The following is a 6,663-nucleotide window of genomic DNA, read 5'->3' on the forward strand; positions in this document are numbered from 1 at the left end:
AGATTCGAAATTCAAATGTAATATTTTTTTATAATTAAGTGTAACAGTATTTATGGCCAGACTAAGTATAATATTATGCTACTGCAATCCTACTAACATTATAAACGCGAAAGTTTGAAGGTATGGGTGTTTGCTACTCTTTCACGCGAAAAAAGCTACCATATCTGTATGTTATTTGGTGCAGAGATAATCTTGATCGAGAATCCACGGGAGTCACGCCGCGAATTGCTTATATGATATATTGTAATATTTACATACAATCATAATTAAATTGAACTTCAAAATTGTTCTAGGATACTCATTCACATTTGTATGATAAAAACATCATTGTGAGACATTATACCTACAACGTATCAGACATGGGCTGGATTTTTTATTGGTCCCTGTTTTGTCTATATGTAAATGATGGAACAAAATGTACATTGGCTTTCAACAAAACATAAATTTTTAAAACGAATATAACGAATAATTTAAATACCTCCGTCCATTTAAAAAACATTAGTAGAACACCGTTTTAGTCGTTATTATAAATTAGGTGTTTACGTAGTTTGAAGTACAATTTAATAGCAATTTAATTAGCAAGTTCATTAGTTTACATCCAAGTCTATTTGTAAACATCAAACATTGTTGTTAAATAAACTGCAGTTACTAGAAATGAGCAGAATGGAAAAATTACTCATCGGCAAATAAATACAAACGACTTTATTCACTGAACTGAATTGAACCGAACTGAAAACTGCATTGTTTACGGTTGAGTAAGTAGGCGTTTGCACTTTCTAGCCTACTAATTGCGATCCGAGTGACGACACATTTAAGTATATCTACATATTAACAAAAATAACACAATATCAAAAATCCACTAAAGACCTGACATCTTACGAGTAATATTGCTTAGAGGCCGTTAAAGTATAGCAACGTCTATGGGATCACAACAAAGCATGATACGATTTTTACCGGCGTGTAGTCGGACCGCACGCAACCGACCGCGTCGATGTCGAATGCAACACTGCAAGAGCGGTGTCCCGTGTCTCTTTCACCGGCGGTTACACAAGATAATTACGTAAAACTTTTGCCTTTCCAACACGCCAGCTGTGTAGCAACTGCCGAGCGGCCGATGCGAACTACCGCGTAAAAACCTATGGGGATGACCGTAAAAAAAATTGTGCGTGCGCAATGCGCGCTGCCCCTCGTTGGACACATGGCTTGTCAAGTTTCTTGCACACAACGTCGAGATCGTCGCATAGAGATCAGTTTTTATACAGGCACATGCCAATTTTAAATAAGCACCTAGAGATTAGTTTATTTAACACCAATAATATTCTTAATATCATAAGAGCACTAATTGATAGTTTGTAAGTTATGAAAGTGACAAACATTACCAATTCGTAAAGTAAAATATACAAAACACAATTGTATGCTATGTTTACCAGGGTTAAGACAACCCATAACTCTTAACTTTTTATAAGAAAGTATGATACTCGCATTAAAATACCTACAAACCATTTATCCTTAATTGTTGTGTTTATCGATGTATGAGCTTAATTGCGCATAGTTCCTTTAAAACACGGCATCCAAGATGACACTGAACAAAAAGAAGTATTCAATTTAAGGGTCCCATAATTGCACTAACGACATATATTTGATTAATTTACGTATTTTTGAAATGTCAAAACTTTCCTTCCTTTGTCAAAATAGCCGCAAATAAGAAGGAAATTGTCTTATAATTTGGTTGCATTCGCGTAAAGCATTTCATGCGATGCGCCTTTTGTGTTAATTTAATTAATGAGATTCTTCACTCCATTCCATTTGCATTTTGAAACAACAAATAACCGTAAGTCTTAAAGCTCTCAAAGTGCAAGCGCACGACGTATAAACAACGCTTTCTTGGTAGCGAATTCATGAGTTCTCGTATGAAATATTCATGATCTACTGTATACTAATACACAAGTTTTAGAGAACAGTTATAAATTAAAGTGGAATTTGTAAAGTAGCATGAGATATTAAATTTGGCACGGAATTTTAATTTTCAATAAATAACGTCATTCAATAGATATGTAGAAGTGGCTTTGTGTAGATTTTAAAACATAACTAAAAAATAACAAACTTTTATATTACGAGTAGGTAGGTAGGTACCTAATAACAACTCATCGAAGTTTCGTCGCGGTTCGGCACAAACGGTCTCACAATCTCAGATTCTGAGGTACCTATACCCCTCTCTCTCTCTCTCTTGTTTAGGTGTGTTTATTTGTCTATTACCACGTTATATTAGTAACAAGTTAGATCATTACTGAAACCTTACGAAAATCCTGCCGAAATTCGACACCGACAGTTTGTTCAACGCATTTTAATGGCTGCCTTAAGATATCAAGAGAATCCGAAATCCCGATGTAACTCTATAGTATTTAAAATGCTTCAGAGCTTCCCTTGAGTATAAGACAAACAATATAGTGCCTTAATTAGAATATGAGTTTATTAATTATGAACACAACCAACTTATTTGTAAGGTAATTAATGAATTTCAGTATCAATATAAGTAAACATCTGTATATTCCTCTACTAACTAACAACTATATCTACATTACATTGTAACGTAGAGTTGTGGGAGAGTCTAAGTAGAGAGTCGGAAGTCATTCGTTCTCGTTGTAGTTATATATTCTCAATTCAAATAAAAATATAAAATAGAATTACCTATTTATAACATAAAATAAAATTAATATTTTCATAGTAACAAAATCCTTCATAAACAAGTCTAATCCTAAATAAAGATACAAATAGATTATCTAAGAAATTATAACGAAATGGTCTTTTGATGTATATTATTAGACCATTTAAATCATTCTCCACATCAGACGATTTCATAAAGCGAACAATTAACCTATTTACATAGAGCTTCCTCTTCCTATTCCCTTATGTAACAAAACCATAATTCTAAATAGAAAGTGCATTTCAAACTTCCTCGGTGCCAAGTCAATATCTTAATGTTTATCTATATACAAATTAAGTCTAGAGGGCATCTGAAATAAAAATTCATTATTATAATAAATTTTTACTATATGCCAATCGCCCCGGTATAAAAACCAATTAAAAAGAGTCGTAACCGGTTAAAAGTAGCCTATGTCTATGTGTTACTCCAGACTATAATCTGTTTCTGTACCAAATATCAACGAATACGATAAACTGTTTTCGCATGAAAAAGTAATAAACATCCATTCATCCATACTTACAAATTTTCGCGTTTATAATATCTCATAGATAACTTTTGAAAGACAAACAAAAAAAAAACATTTCTCTTCGCACGATACAAAACTCCTTGACTTTTTTATTACTATACACATATGAAATATTACTTGCGTCTGTATATTTATCATTTAATAAATACGTTGATTTTGTGATTTTAATCTTAATATAATATACGATATTTAATATAAGATATTTTGAAATTAAAGTTTTTTTTATCTACACTAATATTATAAAGAGGAAATCTTTGTTTGTTTGGTTGTAATGAATAGGCTCAAAAACTACTGGACCGATTTTAAAAATTCTTTCACCATTCGAAAGCTACATTATCCACGAGTAACATAGACTATATATGTACCACGGGCGAAGCCGGGGCGAACAGCTAGTTTATGATATAATATTAGTGTGAATTAAACTTCAATGCTACCAAGATATGTGTGCTACGTAGGTCCGTGACGAAAGTTTTTAAGTTTATATACATGTAGTAGGTACCTAATTATACTGATACCCGTATTGAAATCTTTATCTACATATTTATCTCCTCTTAAACAGGTGAAATGATTTTAGTGAATTTTGTGTCTCTAGCTAGATTCGGAAATGTTTCAACTGTGGTATAAACTGTCATTTCTTTGTCATATGAAAAATATCACTTATATTATAATTCGACTATTCGATATTTGTATTGGAATTATAAAAACATATGAAATAAAGAAGAAACGCTAAGTTATATTATCCGCGATTCAACAAGTGAATTTCACAAATGCAGTTGATGGACATACATTTGTTCACAAGCTGTTTATGTTTTGTTGTTAAAATTAATAACATTTTACGATCGCCGTCAACGACTTAATTGCTACTTCGATAAATGAAGAAGCGGAATTGTTGCCGTCAAGTATTTATTTTATTACTTTAGTAGATTTAACACAAGCCTCTAGTGTCGTAACATACTACTATGGATGAATACTTTTTAAAATTTATACTCAAGTTAAGCTTTCATACGCAATGTATTAATTTTACCTCCATACAACTGGGCTAATGTTTCGACATTCCAACTTTCAATACTAGACAGATTCTCATATAAAAAATTTTACAACAAACAAATTATGATGACTCGGTGATTTTTCTTTACTTGCATAATATGAGTGTAATTTAATATGTATATGGCGCAGATGCATTTCATATTTTTTATTAGTGGAGTGATCGATTTCCTTACTTGGACTTAAATGAATGTGTACCTACGTCCTTTAAACGACGAATTTTTAAATCGAATTTTATTATTATTTGTTTTACTGTTTCCTTACTAGATAGCTCCGTGGGTTTTCAAACGATTGGCGAGATTATTTTTGTGATGTGGAAAATGTAGTAATACGGTCAAACATAATTCCTTTCTACAAATACATTACCGACGTCCCATAATGTCGGATACATAGGGTTGGCCTGAACTAAAAAAAACGAACGAACATATTCAAAAATGATAAATTCAAAAATGTTAGTGTTATTAAATTGCCGACACCCAGACATGAAGTTTCTCGTAAATAATATAAATAGAATTAAATACAAATTAAATCTCATAGGAGATTCACTTTCTCATAATTATTTTGAAAGCACTGCAAGATCTAAACCATATAATTTCAATATCGTCGTAGAAATGTTGACCTCGATCCAATCCAGTATAATTACCATTTCTCATTAAAATACAAATTTTGGGTTAAACGTTTTATAAGTAAGTTTACACGTACGTGATTTCATTTTAAAGTGTTGAAAACTTACGTGACTTTCTTAAAACGTGTTATGGAGCAATAATAATTAAGGGTCAGTACTAGGTATTTGCAAAAATAAAGCAATTAATGATTTAAAAAAAAGTCTTCCAAAAAATCCGGCCGCTATCAAACTATTCCAGAAAATCCGATTATATTAGTCATGTTTATAAACTAACAGACTATAATTTTATAAAATACTCATTGTAGAAATCGAGTCTCGAAACCTGCCCTAAGGAAGTTAACAACGTAACAAATTACATAAATCAAATATTGTAAACGTATTTCCTATGGAATATTGCAACATTACGATCTATAGAAATGAAAGCTACAACAGCTTTCGCAAGACCTAAACAAGATCTGTAATTGGTTTCTACTTGCATAGTAACTATATCTAGTATCATGTTACTATTTTCTTAACCTAAAACATATTTAATTTTCTAATACTAAAATTTACCTTCAAAACGAATTTAACGAAATAACTCACGCCATTTACTTCAGCGCATAAAAAAGAGCGCCTTCCACTACACTTGGCAAAGGTTTTACACTGTATATTAGCTGTGAATAAAATGACAGGCGATCAAAAATGAAAACAGTCTTACGTGATATGAAATATAGATTCTTTAGCCTTGTTGATAAGGTTTAAATTATTTAACATACATTTCTACTCGCAAGTGAAATCCAATACAGTAAATGTATTGAGAGCGTATCCGAGTAGTATTTAGGAAAATCGAGACTGGGTTGTATCACCGGTATTTTCAATAGAATAACCTTGTAACCTCAATAAACGGTTACTATCACGGTCTTCACTAATGGCACATAAACAAAATAACAACGAAAGCGACTTTCTATACGAGATCATACGATACCGCTCAACTGAATATCATGGTAGTTGTAACCACTCTGATAGACAGCTCACGACTATTCAACTAGATTGTTCTAGAAATGCTGATAACGCATTTAAATTTTAAAGGCATTCAGAATGAAAGATAGTTTCAGTTGTTGTAGGTACGACATCCAAAGTTGATTTCTAAGTTTGAATTTTAATATCACATATTGAGTAACTTGATCAATTTGATACCTTTAGAGGGTATGTAATATTGTAAGCTTTTTTAAATGGAAAACTGTTTCCAAGAAAAGTATGAATTTTTGGAAGAATATTCAGGCTTATATATGGATATATACCTAAATCAATTATTGTCTACGAACATCTTGTCACCTTGTCAATCATCATCTCAATGTCTCAAAAAACATTTGTTTCAAACATTGTTAAAAAATCGTAGATATGTTTATTATATACACGCATACTCAGTTTAAAACTTCATTTTTTGTTTAATAAAAACCAAGCTAATCGGTGCGGTGGTGGCTCAGTGGTGAGAACCTAGGACATCAAAATCGATAAGTCAGGGTTCAAGACGGGGAGAGCATGCAGGAAATAAATTGATTTATCAATTTATGTACACCATTTAAGCAGTCGTGATGTTATCCACATCACGACTGCTTAAAAAGGTGAAGGATAACATCGTGAGGATAGCGGCATGTCCAAGAATCAAAAGTTCGAGGACATGTGACATCTGCCAACCCGCACTTGGCCATCCGTGATGGATTATGGTCTGAACCATCATAGGAGGCCTGTGTCCCAGCAGTGGGAACATAATAATGGGCTGAT

The 6,663-nt window shown here is 32.3% G+C and overlaps 1 protein-coding gene across 1 annotated transcript in view; it reads right to left on the reverse strand.

The window, feature by feature from the left end:
* Positions 1 to 1,085, reverse strand: part of LOC119839773 (protein fem-1 homolog CG6966) — an 18,715-nt gene extending 17,630 nt beyond the window's left edge. Inside the window, exon 1 of the mRNA XM_038366213.1 lies at positions 955 to 1,085. The gene's annotated coding sequence lies outside the window, so the exon portion shown is untranslated. The remainder of the gene's footprint in view (positions 1 to 954) is intronic.
* Between the last annotated feature and the right edge of the window lie 5,578 nt (positions 1,086 to 6,663).

This window comes from Zerene cesonia, chromosome 4, assembly GCF_012273895.1.
Source record: "Zerene cesonia ecotype Mississippi chromosome 4, Zerene_cesonia_1.1, whole genome shotgun sequence".
NCBI classification, from domain to species: domain Eukaryota; kingdom Metazoa; phylum Arthropoda; class Insecta; order Lepidoptera; family Pieridae; genus Zerene; species Zerene cesonia.